This window comes from Colius striatus, chromosome 24, assembly GCF_028858725.1.
Source record: "Colius striatus isolate bColStr4 chromosome 24, bColStr4.1.hap1, whole genome shotgun sequence".
Classification (NCBI taxonomy): Eukaryota; Metazoa; Chordata; class Aves; order Coliiformes; family Coliidae; genus Colius; species Colius striatus.
In genome coordinates this window covers 2,765,043-2,785,332 of record NC_084782.1, presented here as the reverse complement: position 1 = coordinate 2,785,332, position 20,290 = coordinate 2,765,043, and the positions used below count along the sequence as shown (strand labels likewise).

Sequence of the window (20,290 nt, the reverse complement as noted above, 5' to 3'; positions counted from 1 at the left end):
GAAATGAAAGGGAACATTTTGAGACAGGAAGATGAAGTCCAGACCATGAGTGAGATTGAAGACAAGATGAAACCATGAATGTCCTGTGCAGCAGTGCCTGCAGGAGGAACATCATGCAGCAGTTAGGGAATAGCAGCCATTGCTTAGTTCCTTCTGTGCTTCAAAAAGAGCCATCCCAGCCCTGGGAATAAAGGTACCCCAAAAAAGCAGAGGGCAGCAGCTGGATCATGGTTCTTCTCTTGGGTACATCAGATGGGTAAGCAGAGAAAGGCCTTATCTACCTTAAAAGATGATTCAAAACTCATTGGTTTGAGCTCAGAACTTATGTTCCAGTGCTCCCCCATCCTCACACTGAAGAAGTTTCTCCTTGTGTTGCTTTGGAGCCTCTTCTGTTCCAGCTTGTGCCCGTTGCCCCTTGTCCTGTCATTGGCCGTCACTGAGCACAGCCTGGCTCCAGCCTCCTCACACCCGCCCTTGATGGGTTTGTAACATGACTGGGCTCATCCCTCAGTCTCCTCCAAGCTACAGAGCCCCAGCTCCCTCAGCCTTTCCTCACAAGGCAGATGCTCCACTCCATTTCCTACACATTTGAAAGAAGAGCTGTTGATGTGCAGAGGTTTATCTTCTTGACACAGACACTTGCCTTTTGAGCTAAAAGTTTGGCAGCAGCAGGATCACTCTGTTTCTGTTTCCAGCACCCAAGGCACACACTGAGCCATGGAGGCTGTCTGCCTGCCTGCAGGCTCTGGAGAAGATGCTGCTTTGAAAAATGTGAATAATCTGAAACACCAAGCAGTGTTCCCAACAGAGTGTGTGTTCCTGCATTTTCACCTGGCAGTGGAGACATCTCAAGAAATATTGTCCTCCTTCAGACTTTTAGGACCTTGTTTCTCTCTTTGGGACTTGCAGTGACTGCAGTTACCTTTCAGAGCTGAGAGCATTTCAAGAAAGACAAGAGAAGAAAACTGGAGCCCTCAAATGGAGCCAAACAGGCTTACTGACTGCAGGGCTCATGCACTAAGTACTCATAAGAGTGTGGTGAGTACAAGGAGCCCAAAGTGCTTCACACAGGTGGGTGAGTCTCATGATGTGCTGTGAACAGAGATAATGAAGAGACTTATTGACAATATTAGCCAGATTCTTCCTTCTGCTCCAGTAAAGATGCTGCCATCCTCACCACCAGACAATAACATACATTCACATCCCAGCACATGGTGCTAGTCTCTGGCTAAGAGGACCCTCATCCCATACACAGGGTGGGTGATTTGGGTACCTTTCCCAGTCTGCAATGCAGTATCTTTTTTCACAGAGGAGTTTTTATGTGTTTGAGGTGTTTTGTTTTCCCCCAGGGTCACAACCACTGCTGTGGAGGGTATCTGGAAGGGTGAAAGGGCAGGCAGTGTGGTTGCAACACCCAATGGTCTTTAAGACCATTGCATCTAAAAGCTGCATGAGCTCCAGCCAGAGCCAGCTCAAGGCTCCCCAGCAGGCCAGGCAGAACCTGCTTCTGTGGCTGTGGCAGAGTTGTATGGAAAAAGGAAAGAGTAAGGAGGGATTGCAGCTGGGACACTGATTCCAGCAGGGGAAGGAGGGCTGTGAGAGAACAGAGATGTGCATGGGCTCAAGGAGGGGCTTCCTCCTCCATTCACCAAGCACACACATCCCACCCTGGCTCAGCATCCTGCTCAGCCTCCAGTGCCCCTCATCTTCTACAGCCAATGAGTGACAGGACTGCAGGGATCAAAGAACTTGTCCTACACCGTGATCTCGGACTCCCAGTGACCTGATCAATCTGAGCCAAGAGAAACGATGCCAGTCTGCTGCTTCTAATGAAAGATTAACGGGCTGTGCAGTGAATTCAGCAGAGCAGAGCAATTACCATCTATCAGGCTTTTTGGCACTGTGCTTGTCACGTTCTGAAGACCTAACGCTGCACTTTAAATGAATCAATTGCCCACCCTGGAACGTGGCTCCTAGTGAAAGCACTTCGCTGTTTCACTTTCCTATGCCTCCATATTAAGCTGTTCTACACTTAGAGAGTGTGAAAGTGCCAGGGAGCAATGCCTCCTCATCACCAGCTAAAACACTGTTAGGTTGGCACAAGTTAAGGTATGTCAGGACTAGGATGGTATTGGGGAAGATAAAGGTCAAAGGCTCTGATGTAACCAGGGAGCTGAGTGATCTGCTGCAGTGGTGTGTGCATCGTGGTCAGCAGTTTTCCTGAGCCAGTGCACAGAGATGACACTGCTGAGGCTGGGGATGGCACAGTCAGGCAGAAGAGCAACAGACCTCAAGGACATTTCAGCTTGACAGCCAGGAGCTGTCCCTGCAACACAGGGAGATGTCAAACCCTGACTCATGTCGGTCTTGTGTCGTCGTGTGTCTTTCCCATCTGCAGAGCAACTTCACAGACCTCAACCTGCTGCTGGAAAATAGTCCTTCCCAGTCAGTATTGGACAGAAAGTTGACTGTCCCTTTAACCAGCAAGGCATTTTCCAAGTGGCTACATCAGAGATGTCTCTAATCCCAGGTTCCCTGTTATCCCTCTCCATCCTAGCACTGTCCCCCATGTCTAGTTCACAGCCACTGGTCTTTCCACACTCCTGGGATCAAAGGAGGCTGATTTTGCTATACTAAAACTGAAGGATAAACTGGAGGACATTCTCAGAGCTGTGCTCAGTTTGTGAGTTCAGCTCCCTGCCCCATTCTGCCTCGAGGGTCTGACCCTCCAGGTGTGCCTCAGGCATCAGCTGCCTAAATATTCCTGCTGCTGTTGTGCTGCTCTGTTCTGTGCCTGTATTTGCAAGGCTCTGTGGTTCTCCCCACTGAATTCACAAGTGATCCTGACTGCTGCCTGCTCAGGAGCTGCAGCCTCATGTCTGCTGCCACACTTGTGTCTCCTTGGTCCTTCCAGCTGGCACCTGTCTGTGAGGTACTCACCTTTTCCCCCTTTTGACCAGGATTTGTTGTTTATACATGCACTGTGTACTACTCAGGCTGTGTTCTTGGTTGCCCATCATACAGCTCTGCACCCCCAGTCCTCAACACAGGCATTCCAGGGCAGGGGCTGCTGTGGCCTCTTTGAATGCTGAGTCAGGAGGAGGTGGGCAGGGTTTTAGAAAATGCCTCTTTCTCTCCCACAGATGCACTCATAAATCTCACCTTCAGTCTGCTGTCTCAGTGAAGGTAGGGGATGCAGATCCACACAGCAGCAGCAGCGATGCAAGAGTTATCCAGTGCTGGCACAGGCTGTCCAGGGACATGGTGCAGTCCCCATCCCTGGAGAGGGTCAAAAGCCATGTAGCTGTGGGGCTGAGGGACATGGGTTAGTAGTGGCTGTGGCAGTGCTGGGGTAATGGTTGGACTTGATGAGCTTAAAGCTCATTTCTAACCTCAACAATTCTGTGACTTACAGGGGGAAAAAAGCATGAAAGCACCAGTATCTCTGAGAAATCCCCATGAAACAATAGCATCCAAGTAACAGGGAGGGGAGGAGGGCTGGAGAGTGTCACAGATGAGAAAGCAATCAGGAACTAGTGCATAACACAAACCTTTAAAATTTAACTTCCCTGCTGACCTTGTGTTGCATTATTTACCATGCTGTGGCTACAACCAAGTTGTCAGCTCTGACCCAACTTCCCATGGCTCTAGAGATGCCTGGGACAGAGAAACATTTTGGAAAACATTCAGCTAAAGGTGCTTTTTGAAAGACTTGAACATGAGAGTTGGGGTGTTTTCCAGGTAAGGAGCAGGTTCACAGACAAGGCATCATCTCTGCAGCCTGGCAATAGCAAGAACCACTTGCAGAAGTGAGTCCAGTACTGCAGGATGCATTCAGGGATGGTCCTGATCAGGCTGGCTCACAGCTGGTGGGAAACAGCCTGAGAACACTTCTTACACAGCTACACCAAGTGCTCTCAGCTGCCTGAGGAGCTTTGCTAGCCTGGGTTAGCTGAGCCCTCCCTTGTCCTCACACAGCTCTCTGAGGCCACATCTCTAACCCAAAGGGACAGGTCACAGAGTGCTGTAGTGGGAACTACAGGCAATGGGAGCTCTGAGCCCTCCAGCCTACCTGGGATAATCCTCAACAGATTCTTCAAGCATCTTCCTTGCAGCCAGAGCTGTCCTCAGCTATTCAGGCTCTTCTCTTACATGTTATTCTGTAACCTCTGTTATCCTTGCTGTTGTTTTCTGGGCTAGTTTCCCATGCATCACTACACAGGTTCAGGGGTTCACACAGCATTGCAAACACACATCTTGTTTTCTTGTCAAGTGCTTTTCTAATAACTTCTGTCATTTGATTCCAAGGCAGAGCCCTCTGCTGCCTGGGTAAAACCTGGAGCACTCTTTTTGCACTGCTGGCTTCATGCTTCCAGTAGCTTTCCAACGCCTCTGCGTGTCCTGAGCCTGTTCTAACACTGTTCCTTTAGCTTTTAGGCCTGTACCTTGATTTCAGAAGGGCCCTGTGCTCTTTGTTGAGTCACTTTAACGTGACTTCAGCATTTCCTTACCACATGGCAGCACTCCTACACTGACAGCAGCTGTTACATACTGCATGTCCTGCTATCAGGAGTGACTTCCTCGCACCTGGTGTCTGATGGAACGGACTTTTTAGCACCCTCATTTAAAACTAGGCTTTCAGCTCCTTCCTTCTGGCATCTGTGAGGAAGAATGAGCCACTTGCAGGGGTACTGGGTGTTAAATAGGAAGCATCACAGCTCCTGTAATTCTGGACACTACCTAAGAGCTTCAGCTGACTGTCTGCATCCCACTGGCCATCACAGAGGCACCCAAATCAATGACACGTTATAAAACTCCAGCTGATGCCTTTGAACTACAACCACAAAAGATCTGTCCTCAGCCTTCTGATCCCTCTCACTTACCTCTGCCTAGAGCAGATCTAAGAATTTCTGCAGCATAAGCAGCGAGAGGCTTCCTCTCTGCAACCACTCTTTAATATTCCCAGTGCAGGAAATCACAGCTAATGCTGCTCCATCAGTGCCTTTGTCCCCCAGCACCTGCCAGCTTTCTATTGCAGAGTCAGCACTGGCACATCGAATACACCAGGCTGAGGTACACCACCTGCCTGGGCTGTGCATTAGCAGTGCCTTGGTAATGGAGGGTAAAAGCCCTCAATGCTGCCCAGCAAGACTGGCATAAAGAAGTAATAGAACACACGTGCCATGCAGAGGGCATGGGCTGCCCCAGCCAACCCCTCTCTGAGCTTGTGGCCCTGCAGCAGCATTCCTGGCAGAGCCTGTGTGTGTGTCACCCTCTGGGTCCTGCTCATGCCATCCTGGCCCTTCCCTGTGTCCCTGTTCTGCTTCTACTTCAGTCTGGGTCCAAGTGCAGCTTCCAGCCAAGTCTGTCTCCCATGAGGAAGCCTCTTTGACTGCAGCAGAGCCCTGTGCTACACTGATGTCTGACCTGGGGGCACCTCCCAGCCCACAGATGGAAGGTTGGTCATTGTCCAGCCATCACACCCCTGCACTACAGCCACATCTATCAGAGAGCAGACCCAGCTCTCCAGACCCAGCTGTAACTGACCAGCTGGACACAGCCCAAAGGGACAGTCCTCTGCAGAGAGCTGGGAGCCCCAAATCCCTCTCCTGGAAAGAGAGACTCCTGCTTAAAGCAGAAACCCAGACTGGAGTCCTCTGAACACAAGGACCAGGATAAGCAACAAACTGTGACTGGCACAAGACTAGCAGAGGTGACAGGAACACCAAAGCTGTCCAAGGTCATAGCAAAGGTCTCCTTTGCCCAAGAGTGCCTGGCAGTTGCTCCCCAAGGCAGCTACAGGACAGGGAATTACTTATTCATGTTTTATCCACAGCTGACTGAGCTGATTCTTGCTTTCTGCATCAATTCCCAGCCCTTTCCTTCAGCTTGCCAATTTTCATCTCAAGAGGGGCACCTGGCAGTACATGGCTGCATGGCAAAGTCTTCCTCAGCTTTTCTGTGCAATCTGGGTATCCCCTTTGTATGATCCTCATTTGCTCCCACTGCAGACATGGCTCAGAGTATTCCTTATACTGCTGCTGACTGAGCAACATCCATCACTCAAACCTTCCTGTGAGCTCCACAGGAGACTTCTGAGGGTCCCTGTAAATGTCAGGAACAGGTAGACATGCCTGTAAAGAGATGGCTCTAGCAACTGCACTTTACAATCATTTCCAAGAGTGACTCTTTAGATGTTACATCCCAGACTGAGGATGGGTCAGAATTTCCCCATGAGAGGATAATCCTTTATTCACTCACTCACCCCATTTGCATTTGTCCTGCTTCTATTCCTGTAGACCTCAAAATCATCAGTTCCTCTCCTCTGATACAGTGTCCTCTGTCCCACTGTCCCCAGAATGCTACACCACAGTGTTTTATCAACTGTATCAGGACTACACAGGAGAGATGATTCTGAAGGGCTATTGTGAAACTTCACCCCAAACCACATGGATAGAGCCAACAGAAGAGAAAAACATGAATAATGCCCATATTTTATTTGACAGCTTCCCTGTACAGAAAAAAGCCCCACGACCCAACTAAAAAGCAACCATTGGGGTGCTCGATCTGCAATGGACACCAAACCCCTGAGCACTGCAGGGAGCCCAGGCCTGTGAGGGGATGCAAAAGGCAAGACAGAGCCACAGGGTCCCAGCCAAGGCAGAGAACTTCAGTGTGAAGACCTTCTCCCTTGAAGGCACTGCAAGTTTTGGTGTAGGAGGGAGCTGGGCGGAAGAGCTTGAACGTGGGAGGCAATTACAGCAGCTGTGCCAGACAGATAATGAGACAGATCATCACAGCAGACAGCACGGGCAGAGGAGCTGCCACACAGATGCAGATGGTTTCACAAAGGGGATAATGGGAGTTCGCTGAAGTTCAAGACCAGGAGGCAGCTTCAGTTTCTGATCAGGACCAGCAGACTATCCCACACGCACACAGCCACCTCTGCACGTGCGTGGATGTCACCAATGGTCAGCTTCCAGATAAACTCCAACAATGAGCTTTGTTCACTGGGTGCAATAAAGAACAACAGAGCTGTCTGATGTGTCAAAAGCTACTTGGGAATTACAGGAAGGATGACACACGACTGGACCCAAGCAGGTCTGCAGAAGGAAAGGTGCTTCATACTGGACTACGTGCACCTCCATGATGCTTTGGGCTATTCAACTTGATGCAGAGTGAAAAGAAATGGCTCACACTCAGTTTGGCTTCTTGTTGATGGTTAAAGAAAAATGAAAAGACTATTCCTCAATCACCATCTTCATTTCTTTGAGGCCCATTGCCTAGCACCATCTATACCTAAGATACCAAAGACATCACCAAAGCACAGCTCCAATACAACAGCTCTGAAGAGATGAAACTCCTCTTGCAGGGCATCTGCAACTGTTTCACTCCTCAAAGTGCAGCAGAAATTGAAGTAAAGCCATCAGCCCAAGGGCTGCAAGGAGAAGAGCTGCTCCTAGAGTTTATGCTTTACTGCATCAGAGCAACACCACTGCTGTTCTTCAGCCAAGAGAACCAGAGTACATGCACACTGAACCAATCCTCTCAGCCCTCTCCCTTCTCCAGAATACAACTTGCACACAAGATCTGTCTCCAAGTCACACATCTCCTTACAACTGCAGGAATTCACACAAACACACACAACTATAAAATATGTTTATTCATGTTCTGGTGGATTCCAAGGGCAGTGGATGGCTCCTCCAAGGTCTGCAAGCAACCAATGATTCCTCCAGGCCAGCCGTGGTTGAACAGCATCTTCCCTCCTGCCCCACGAATGCAACAGGCTCAGCTACTCACAGGACAGTAAACCCACAAAGCTTCACCTAAAACTTTTCTGGAACAGGAGATATTCAACTGAATTTGGACTGAATGCAACATCACAGGATCCTCTTCCCATGGAGCAAGCTGCCTGCCAGCACAGCCAGAGCTGCGCTCAGGGCACTGCACACACAGCACCAACACTGCAACATGCCAAACCCAGGCATTAGGGAAGGTTTTGTTTGGTTGAAGAGGGTCAGAGCTGAGTCAAACTTCAAGACTTTTTGATTTTTTTTCCTTTAAATAGCCAAATATGTTTGTCATAGGATTAACTCTAATCCTGCTACCTTGGCCAAGTCTCCAAAATAATCTCATGACAGCTCCTGAACTTCAGACTTCTGGCAGGGGGGTAGGACTGGATGATCTCTCAAGGTCCCTTCTAGCCCTTGAGGTTCTGTGGCTGCTGTTCTGAGGAACTGTTCATTGCTGCTATTCAGCAAGACTAGTACAACGTTGCATGTAAAAGGATTAAGCATGAAAAAAAAGAGAAAGAGTGTTTGAGTGATTCTGGTAATGTCTGCAAAGCTGAAATGAAAACCAAAGCCAAACTGAACTACATGACATGCCAGAACACTTCTGTAGAAGAAAGGGATTTGGAAGTAAATACACACATACAAATTCTCACCTCTTGACAACACTTATGCAGGCACACAGGCCACCTTCCTCCTACTCCTTGGAAACAACCAAATGGAGGAATATTGCTAATTAGGTGAGGTACTGTACATTAAAGACCACTGGGTACATCCTTTTCTCTTCTCAGTCCTCCTTTGAGACAAAAACTAACCAGGCAGGATGAAGCCAAACCCTTGGTATTCATGTTAAGCATCAGGTAACTGTTAACTTCATATGGCTGAAGTTTCCCATGGGACTTGGCACTTCACAGGAATAAAAATCACAAGGACACAACTTCCACTTTGTTTCACCATCGTTTTCCACATCCACAATCAACTTTTGCTTCATGAGAAGTTTCTTCAAGTTTGCTTAAAATGGTTTTCTGTCTGAAGCACCAGGACACTCCAAATAAATACTCAACACAGCAAAACTGTGAGAAAAAGGCCTTGCATGTTGACCTGCCAGCTTAAAATGAAGTTCCCACCCAAAGGAAGCGATGATGAGCTTCTCTTCTCCTCTGCCCTGCACGATCCAAGGAGAATATGCCACTGAGGACAAGCAACACATGAGAACACTCAGATCCTTGGAAAACAGCCACAAAGCAATGACTTCAAAAGAATGTTTATTTGAAAAACTGGACATTACAAGAGGACCAGGTAGGAAACAAATTATACAAGGCACGTGCAGCTTCTAGTACACTGCATAGAACAAAGAGAGAAGACTGTAAATACACTTAACACACCCACCTGAAACTGCTCATGTGGGTAGGCACTGCTCGGGTCGCTTGCCAGGACAGGCAGATGCTGGGGTTCCAGCTCATCCATGGCTCAACATCTACTGCACAAGCACAGGTCCTATGTGTAGTTTTAATTAAAGCTTTCAAGTACTCATATGCAAGAACTTCTACATCATTCTTCCAAGTTGTGGCATTAGGACACTGCATCTCCCCAAATTCTGTTTGTTTGTTTATGCCTGGACATGTTCCTGTGTGACCTGATCTAGGTGAAGCTGCTTCTGCAGCGGGGTTGGACTGGATGATCTCTAAAGGTCCCTTCCAACCCCCACCATTCTGTGATTCTATGATTCATTCAAGGTAATCTGGATTTCAAGTTCTTATACTATGTTTTTCTCCATGAATAATGGAACCTTGGTGTCTACACATGGATCTGCCTAGCAAACAGTATCTGATTTGCTTGGTTACCTAAGGAAGAAATCCAGAGATGTAATATCTGTCAAAACAAGATTCACAAACAAGTCCTTTATAACCCAAATCAGAGACTCGAGAGATCTATTAGCTAATGCTTTCACCAGGCTTCAGAACAATGCAACCTAAAGTTGACAGTCTCTAGCAACAAGCAGTACTCAGACACTGATTCTCAATCACAAAAACAGACAGAAAATATACCTCCATCTATCTGTCCATCAATCCAACATCTGTCCACCAAACTTTAAGGATTATATCAGAAAAAAAGCAGAGCAGGTTAACTACTGGCAGCCTGGTTATCAACCCTCTCCCCCCCTCCCAAACTCACCTTCTGTGTTATGGCACAGCTTTTGGATATGCTATAAAGAAAGACAAACATTTCCATCAACATGGAAGTAAATAAATGGAGCACAGAGAAAACCAAGGCCAAGAGACACAGGGCACATAAACCTTCCCCAGCTGCACCAGACTGCTGGGATGAGACGCCAGTACCTGCCATCGGAGCTCACACTGCACATCCACGCTTTAGTGCCCATCACAGTGTCTATCCTTCATCATCTGAAACCAGAAGAGAGTAGAAATCATTACACTTCAAACAGGAGAATGTGATTGTAACAGAGCACAGGCCCTCTGATCCTACACCCAGGAAAAGAGGAAGCCAAAACTCAGCAGATACAAAAGCAGCAAACGAGGTCTCTCTTATAAATAACATGAGTAAAACAGACATCACAATCTCAGGGAAGGCTCTGCTGCCCTCTTCATTAATGTGGTGAAGAATCTAATTGAGATTGCTACTCAGTAATATTAATATGCAAACTGCCACATACACACACAGCTGAAAGAAACTGCACTTAGACCAAGTAGGACCATCGTCCTCCTGCCCCTCTGGGAGTGTAAAGCCAAAAGGCAGGTGAAATGAAGCACTCATTTGTTTCTACATGCCACTGAATATCCTGAATTACTGACACTTGGAAAGATCCTCAGCAGCTTTTTTTCAACACAAGCTGTTAACTCTTTGCACCTGTGCAACTGTCTATAAACTAACACTCAGGACTGAACCTGGAAGTGAGAAGGCAGGCAACAGTTACCTGAGCTGCTGCTTCAGCTCACTGACACAAATGTGATACTGCCAGAGCTGATTTAAGCTATTTTTACACTTTAGTCTTTCAATACAAGTTTGTCTCAGGCTTGTTCCAGAGTAAGTAATAAAAAACCACATTCCTCAACTTCAGTGGTAAAGCTGTCTTGTTTTTAACTGTTTCACCTACCATATGCTGGAAGCTTCTTTAAGCAGAATAAAAACAAATCCCAGTGACTCTGGAACAGATCATTATTTTTTCCAAACTTCCCATTAAGGAGAGAGAAACTGCTCAGTCCAAGATGGACCAACCAGAATGTCCTGCAGATGAAACAAAACCAAACAGTCACTTCACCAATGTCTACAGAGGCATTTCATCAAGCTGTGCAGCAATGACATTAACTGGCATTTACTCTTTTAGGACAAACCCACTACCAACAGGCAAGGATTTTAAATCCTAAATGAGTCAGATGTACTCACATGAATGACAACCAACCAGGCTGCAACATTCCTTGTTGCCTACACGAGCCTGGGTGACGACACTGTCAAGGTATCATCATGGTGCTCTCACAGGAGGCAGTGCACTACCACTCCCCAAACCCCTCTGAGAACATCTTCTAACTGCTAAAAGCTGTAAATACAAAATGCCCACCCATTTTACAGAAGCTACAAAGGTTCAGATTCAAGAGCCACCTGACAGCTGTAGTCACAACACACAGTTTCCTTAAAAAAGGAATGAAACCAAATAAAATGTTTATTTCTTCAACCCTAAAGATGTCAAGAGACACAGGCCAGAGAACAAGAGAGCTAGAGGAAAAAAACTCACCTCAAATGGATTTGATCAACAAAGTACCTGTTCCAAGGAGCTGTGACAATTGATGGGTTTCTGCCATCAGTGTGTAGGCACAAAGCTGTAAAGCTCACTCAGAGATGAACTCTAGACTTAACTGAACTCTTGGGTCACAAAAAGAGCACTTGCAACACCCCCAGAGCAAAAAAAGACTTGATTTCATCCCTTCTGTTACCTCTTGTACTGTTCTGCAAGATGGAAGCTGTTCCAAGCTGGCACTCAGCCATGCTGGGAAGACAGCACTGCAGAGGCAGGAGGACCTCAACAGAACAGAAGGTATTTAGAGCCAATGAAGCAGCATCACCTCAAACAGCAACATTTCAAACTTTACCTACTGCTGCCCACCCCTCAGACATTAACCAAGGCTCTAAGTGACGTCAGGAGGTTCTGCCAGTATTCAGGGACAAAAAAAACACCAAATGGAAGAAGAAGTAGACTGAAAAGATTTTACTTATTGTACACATAAGATGGGTAGGGGCTGGAAGAGAAGCTTCTGAGAAGTCACTGTGAAAAGGGGAAGGGTCCCAGCCCAAAGGTGAAGGGGTCACACATAAAGAGGAAGCAGAGAAGGGTAAGCACAAAACTCCATGGTAAAACACACCAAGGGCTGAAAAGCTGAAAGCAAAGCTACACTTTTGTTGTTGTTTATGCTTTGGTGAGATCAGGATCTTCCCTCCCACCAGGCTCTGAACAGAAACAGGAAAGGGGCCTGATACATTTGTGAGCAACACAGGAGAAGCTGCAGGCAGAGGTGAAAGCCACCTCAGTCCAGGCTTCTGCAATCAAGAACAAGGTGAGTGTGACCATACTGCTTTCAAAGTCCCTTCCACTCAGCCAACAGCTTGGGCACTTTTGTGAACATCCTGATGTAACACTGCCCTCAGGCCTGAAATACAATAATCCAGCAGAGCCAGCTCAGTTCAGTAGGACCTCAATGGCCCCATGCAGTCCTCCCTGCCCCACCACCCTACTACATCCCAGTAACAGCTTTATGGAAACAAATCCATCTCCTCATAAACTTCTGGGTACTGGGAGTGGTGAGGGTCTTTCTGGTGCTTATTGTTGCTAATAGCTCCCATCTGTAACATTGGCAAAACACTGCAAGGAAAAACAAGGTAGAAGAACAGAACTTTTAACAATGCAAGGGGTCACTAAGGCTAGCAAGGAAAAGCTGCCCTGGTGTCTTACCAACCTTCAGCTCCCAAAGGTGTGCCCAGAACATGCAGTGCTGTGCAGCTCTTCACGAGGTGATCAGGGAACAAAAAAGCCACAACTACTCTTTACAATTTCTTCTCAAACCAAATGACATTCTGCAAAAGCAAGGCACTGAACTCCATATGTGAGAATACAATTGATTTTCATCCTGCTCTGCTGTTCTTGTCACATGCTATTACTAAGTCCCACAAATACTCCATGAGCCTTGCAAAGCAGCAGATATCTCAGAAGGCACCGAGGTGAGTGAGGTGACATCCAAAAGCTGTTTTCAGGCAAATACAATGGGCATTTACACAAACAGTTCTCTCTCTCCTTCACTAAAAGCTAATCAAGACCCAGCTTCCTAAACATTTCAATATAAAAGTACAGGAACATAAGAGAAAGTGAAATATCATTCAGTTCCTTCCTTCTTTTCATGTTTGCAAAGAGCATTGGTTCTAACCTTTAAGTTAAATACAAGTCAAGCTTTCTGGCAGTGCTGACTGGAGTGCAGGAGCACAAGAAGCTGAGAGACACAGAGCCTAAGTCCAGGAAACCTAAAAAACACCTAGAAAAATACATCAATAAATACTGAAAAGAAACTAGAGTCCTATCATCATCTGTCTCATTTCTGCACCTGTCAGTTAAGGTTTTTTCCTCCAACGTGGGCTGCAAAAGGGTCACTGAAAAGCCACCTACTGGAATACCAACATTTCTTAAATCAGGATCCAACCACAATCTGTGTGCAGAGCTGTAAGAAGCACATAAATATTATCAATATTTCAGAACAAAGGTTTGCCTGAGTCATTGCAATTCAAAAAGCACTGGGCTAAAATTAAGCTTGATTTAAGTCATGAAGCTCAGCTTGATTATACCAGCCATTTTTCTAACAAGTTCAGGAACATGATACCCAGCACAAGAAAGAACCATGCAATGGGTTATTTGTGTTCTCATAATCCCTTTCCCCCCATTCACTGTTCTGCAACACAATTGACAGACGCAACAGTGGAAGGGCAGCTCCTCCCTGCTGGCCACAGCCCCAGCACAGTCATGGGCTGTGACTTGCCCACAGGCAAATGCTTATTTAAGCAAATTTATAAGCATAAGTAGGGTCTAATTCACTGTGACACAATTTTAGCACACTGGTACGTCTGCAGCAGTTGGAACATCAGCCTGGGCATAAATGAAGTGCCAGGAATGAAATACTTCCAGAAAAGCCTGCCATCAAACTTCTCCAGAGGTATAGACAGACAGCTGACCAGCCAGCTCAACCCATATGGCACCATGAATGTTCTTCAGAGCTTATGAGAGACAAGGTGAGAGTGAAAGCTAAAACATTGTTAGGAGATAAAACAGACCAGGCACTTCCTGAACATACCAAACAAAAAAACATGAGTTTAAACTTTTCCAGAGTGTAATTTCTGGTTGCTGTTGAACTCACTATGGTTCCTGAAGCACCTTATTTTATTTAGACAAGTAATGGACAAAAAAAAATCATTTTTACAGAGCCACAGACTTTTGCTGCTGCTTCATTCTGCCATCAGACATCACCTTCCAGACAGCAGCAACACACCTGCACTGACTGAACTGTCATTTTGACAGGATTGAACCACAAGTGTAACATGCAAATGTATGTTTAATCACACATTAGATGTCCACTTTCAGCAAGCAATCCCATCTCTGTAAGTAACCACAATCATTACCAGTCTTTGGGTATTAAAGTCTGATTGTGGTTCTCTTCTTGCCAAAGATTTTGTGGTCTCAGTTTGGAACAGAGATGTATTTAATGCTAACAAAACCAAAGGCTCTGTGTGCCAAAAAGAAGTCTGTCTTCTCTTGGGGTCACTGTGGCTTTGACAGTGTCATGATTCCTCCTGCAGGTCCTCTTCATATTTCTATACTGCAGTCCCTCAGTGCACAGGGGATTCATAAATTCAGGCATCATCAATCACTTTTCACCTCCCAACACAGTAACAGCCAATAGAGAATCTGGGTCAATTATGTAGCCCCAATACTCCTGTTTCATCAAGAGCAAAGCCCACCGGTTCTATTGCCAGATCCAGCTCAATATCTGAAAGAGATGTGGGTTTTTACATAGAAAAGAAGTTACACAAAACATCCTTGTGGTCATTTACTCATTGTTGGAAACCTTGCAAGAAATACATGATGGTTAAGAGATGTGAAACACAAACTTCTTTGCATTTCAAACCTGTAGGACCTCAACCTGAAACACACACACAGCTACAGAAGACAGCATAATTTATTCCTCTGCTTGCTCTTCTACAAGCAACTTGTTACTTTTGATTCAGGTTTCAGACTAAGAAAAAGCTGTCCAGTCTAGCTGTCATGGTTTTTACCACACATGTAGTTTACCCTGTATCCTTACTCAAAAAGGGTGCACTCCTAGAGGAGCTGGTGGAACTGCAGAGAGAGAGATTACAATGGAAAGGGGCAGTCTGCTATGAGCATGCCCTTTCTTAAAAATAGCTTTATCAGGCTTTCTTCTCCCTACCCAAATACTGCTGTGACTCTGTCCCTAGTTCAATACATTTAGAAAAATCTAAAACCTACATCAGATTCCTTTTAATGCAACTTTGACGTTACTGCAAGTGGTTCTTTGCTTTTGGCAACGTTTCCTGTGACTCGGGATTTTCAGAGACTTCACATGTGTTTTGTTTCAAAAATCTGAGATTACTTTCACTCTGCCTGACTTACACATCTCAAAAGTGGAAGCACTGCAATAAGTCTACTCTTTTTGTGGTGGGCAGGCTGTTTGTAAAGCAACACGACTCGTTCCAGGAGCAAACGGTCCAAACGTGTTCTTCAGATATGTTACAGAGGCTGAAGATCCTCCATGTGCTGACTAGCAGCTGACTTCACAGCACAGCATTAGACAGAACAGAGTCCTTCAAAAAGATCCTGTAAAGCACAAGAGATGCCACATCTTGACATCTTTACAGTCTTTGGGTGGAACTTCCCCGCTCACCCCCACAGATCTCTAACACTTGCTTTACTCCCCCCATCTGCAGCTTGCAGAAACAGCAGCCACTGTCTGCTGGATAAGCACCCTGCTCCTATCCTTCATTTTTTTCTAGCCTTGAGTAAGGATTTGTTGTTTTCCAACCCTGAGGAGAACCTACAACACTAGCAGAAGAAATACCTGCGGTAGAAAGGATTGCTTCTCACATTGAAGGTGCACTGATAAGCCTCTGTAAAACTACATCACTAGATACTGATCTATGTAGGATAGTGGGAATCACTGTTTGGAAGAACTTCCTTCTCACTCCAATTGCTGGTGATATGAAGAGTTCTGGATGAGAAAACAGAGAAAAAAGTGAAAATCAAGACCATTTCCTAAACTTAGTAAAAACTCCAGTACTTGGCTGTTGAAATTTCTTCAGATAAACAGGTCTCTGACTGATGAACCTCCCCAGTCTGACCAGCAGGAAGGATGCACTTGTATGACTACATGCAGCAATCCAGATTCAATTCATTGTACTAAACAAAGGATATTAGGAGAATATGGTTCTTTTATCACTTTTAGTAAGTTCCTTTTTACACTTTACACCTTTGCAGGCACATTATCTTCTATTTTTTCCTGGTACACTGGCTACAGCAAGTGTGCAGTTCTCTGAGCTGTATCATGTAACACTAGGGAATCAGCACAGATGTATGGTATTAAAAAGGGCAGGACATATATTGACTGTAGAGGTTTTATTTCAGTGTATACATGTACACATCTATGATGTGCACCTTAAAAACTACAATGCAAAGGCACAGAAGCTGGGAGAAACAAGTCTCTTCATGTCAGATCATGGTTGGGTGTATAAAATGAGTAAACAATACTGCTCACTGCAACCTCTTTGCAAGGAAATGGGTGGTTAAAGAGATGAACAAGGTGGTGTTCCAGAAATGTTCACATGAAGCACAGTTCTACACTTTCCAAACTCCTGCTGTGTCTGTATTTTAATACACAAGAGATTCTTAAAAGACTCTACACATTGTATGGTTCAATGCACCTTGCTTTCACAGTGGGCCCTTCCAGTGACATCATCAAAATGCAATGCAAACAGATCTGATATACACTTGGATTAACCACACTCCTCCTTTGGCTGCTGAGGAAAGGGTTTATCCACAAACTGAAAGCTTCTTGAGAGTCACTCAAAGTCCACTTCATGCCAGACAGAAGTGCAGCAGGAGGAAGAAAATGTCACAAGAGTAGTGTGGTAGGATCCCCGAGGTAACTGTCACTGCCTCAATTGTATCTGCCAGTTCAAACAAGACAAGCCTACCAAAAATAAGCAATTTTCCTCACTGTGCCAAAAATGTCTACCTTAGAGGAAAAGCCTTCATGGAAAGCTAGGTTATCTTGCCTCAGTCCCAAGTACCCCAATGTATGGCTTTTATATAGTAGAGAACAGAGGACACTGAATTAATGTGAAAAGTGAAACTGGTGAAGTTAAAGGAATAAACTCACTAAGTGTTGCCTCTGAGAAGGGTGACAATTCCCACCACAGAATTAGACTCTAAACCCTCCATACTACACTCTAAACTTTGCACTACAACAGAAGAACACTGAGTTTTAATTTATATCTTAAATTCCTATTTAATTTTAAAATCCACTATTAACTACTTCTTGGTTGAGGGAGTGGAGAAGCTGATCTCAGCAATCAAGAGCTGGACAACTGCATATAGCTGTTGCTCCTGTGTATGAGCACACTGCCTTTCCCACACTACACAGATCTTATACTAGAAACTACTCAACTACACTTGATGTTCTTTAGCTGCTTCTATTTTAAACCTCAGCTCAGTTGCTAAAGGGTTTTTGAAGCTATTTCCAACAAAAGAGAAAAGGCGACCTACATTGGTGGAAATGCCTCTCGCATCCGAACAGCTTCCTGCCACGTGGGAGATGCAGCCTTCACTGCAGGTATCCCACTTCAGATTTAATTGATGACTTTCTGAGTTCACATGCTAGGCTGCACACCTTTTTGAGCACGCTTGTTAAGGCACACAGCTGAAGGCATCTATTTGACATGAGAGAAAAGGCTAAAACCTGTACAACCAGGAGTCAGTCAAGCAACAAATAAAAAGGAAGTAAAAAAGCATGTTTATTTTCTATAGATTGCCACTGAGAAACTACCCAGTAAAGAAACACTGTGTAAGATAGTTCATGTTTACAAAGAATGTTAAGGAAAAAAGAGAATGCTTATTTGCATATAATGGCCAAATTAAATGCAAACTTAGCTACCAAGCACACACCTACATTCCTGTGCAACACGGATCATGTAGAAACACTGACAAAATTAGTAACTCGAGATCTCATACTTCATGTAGATAAGGAAATATTCACTATAAGCAAGAACAAAAACTACTTAAGAAGGTCTAAAACCACAGCTAAATAATTTGCCTCTTGCCTATCTAGAGATTCCCCCGATTAGTTTCGCCTCACTTTTCTAGGGAGCTCCTTAGTATCAAAAATATCTGTAACACCCCAGCACACCAAGGCACTGCTCTCTCTTGGTCCAACTCTTTCAGAAGCATTCCTGAAGGAAGATCAGCAGCTTTTCAGAAGCTGAGAGACAAGAACTAATCCCATCTTCTCGATCACACTACTAGACCGTAACTAGCAGCTACAGAACAGGCTAAGGTGACTCTGTGCAAGATGCCAAGGGCACAGCTTTGATCTCAACACAGCATTCTCAACAAAGTGGAAAGACAAGTTGCAAGCAAGTATAGCAGGATAAACATTAGTTTCTAATCTGAAAATGAGGACTTTAGTTCAATGCAGTTCACTGCAGATGTGATATGAGCCAGAACACGTATACCCCTTGAAAGACACTGGAGCTGAAGTGCCCAAAACCTGACTGTAGCCAAAACTTCTCTCTTTTGTCAGAGAGAGCCGCCTAAAGACATTTGCAGGAAGAGTCTGTTTTGCACTTCACAATGTCATTTTATTTATTTTATCAGAGGAATGTATTCCTTTGTACTGAAAAAAAATCTGCCCTAAGTGCACACCAGCCTTCAGAGCAGCAGGGTGTGCAGTGCACTTCCCACTCACAGCAACCTGACAGGAGCTCTGCAACAAAACCTGGTGAGAAATACCTGATCAGCACAAGCTCTTCAATATGAACTTGATCAAAAGGCAGATCAGAGGAAATTTTTCTTCCAGCTAAAAGCCAAGTCCCTCACAGCTGCTGACAGTGGAACTGGAATGCTCCATACCCAATGCCTGACCTCAGCCAGGACCTGTGGGAAAACTGGGGAAAACTGTAACAACTTGAGATGGTTTGGATGTTGATTCTTGCAGTAAGTTGCACATTGGCTCCAGTCTTTGCATGTCACAGCAGAAGTCACTCAGTATAGACCTGCATGAAAATAAAGCTCATTGCAATGGCTTCTCTAAGCTGTTACAATCTCAGATACATGATACTCAGAATAGATGGGATTCCTCTTCTGTCATCACTGGTTTAATACACTGAATTTTAAAAACGGATTACTTTGGGTTAGACTAAGAATGCTTCAAAGAACTAGTTCAGAAAGTAGTCTGCATCCACGAACTGGTTAAAAAGTGTTAGAAACATGATGTTACTACGTGTGCAACATGAATTCAGTTCTCCTGAGTACATGCATTATGCACTTGAACTATTTTTAACCACAGGACTTATCACCTGTGTGGCGTTTCACTTCCCCTTTTTCTACAGAGTTAACGCAGTGCAGCAGGGAATTTAAGAAAAGACTATCCTCTGCAAAGAGAGCTGACTGCTCTCTAGAAGTGGATTTCCATTCCTATCACTAAATGAATGCTTACACCACATCTCCTCTGAAGTTTGAGTATGCAACTTGTCCAGACCAAACTGAAAATGTATGAAAGTGTGTCAGAATAATGGAGACAGGTACTTCAGAATAATGGAGACAGGTACTGCTGCAATGGATACCCACCCCTTGAGATCAAAACAGGAATACAAGCTCTGCAAAAGGTTCAACAGGAAAATTAATGAGCAAGACTGCATGCTCACTGGTGCTTAAAGAAGGCAAAAAGTGAAGCTGTACTTGGGGAGAACTAAACTTCGGTCTGCTCTTCATCCTTTGTTCCTTTCCTGTTCTTCACTTGTAACTCAATTTGATGATTATAAACACAGAAATAGGTTCTAAAGTTGTGTTTAAGTTTATAAACCTCACTCGGAGACTGATGTTGCTGTTTTATGAAAGGAGTGTGGCCCCTGTGTTCCAACAACTATCTCTAAACAAAAGCCAATCAGCTCAAGATTCTTTTTTTCCCCTGTAACAATTTAGCAATCTGCTTCATTTCCAAGAGACTGGTCACCAGAGAATATTCAACAAGGCCTACTGCATTTACTATCAGTAACTCCACATGAGCACGCAGAGTGGAGAATCCAGACTTAAAAGAGATCCTCTTATTTCTGTTGAAGATCTTTCAAGTGAAACAGCATTGATGCTTCTGTGTGATCAAAACTGTTCTTTTATGCCAAGCAAAGTTTAGCTGGAATTATATACTTGAAATCTGAGA

The 20,290-nt window shown here is 45.0% G+C and overlaps 1 long non-coding RNA gene across 1 annotated transcript; it reads right to left on the bottom strand.

The window, feature by feature from the left end:
• Nucleotides 1-6,498: 6,498 nt before the first annotated feature.
• On the bottom strand, nt 6,499-20,290 carry LOC133627730 (uncharacterized). The gene is made up of 6 exons (XR_009820362.1): nt 18,865-20,290; nt 15,920-16,069; nt 10,906-15,678; nt 9,966-10,195; nt 9,180-9,270; nt 6,499-8,981 (listed from the first exon to the last, which is right to left on the bottom strand). It is a non-coding gene; the product is annotated as an uncharacterized LOC133627730 (long non-coding RNA).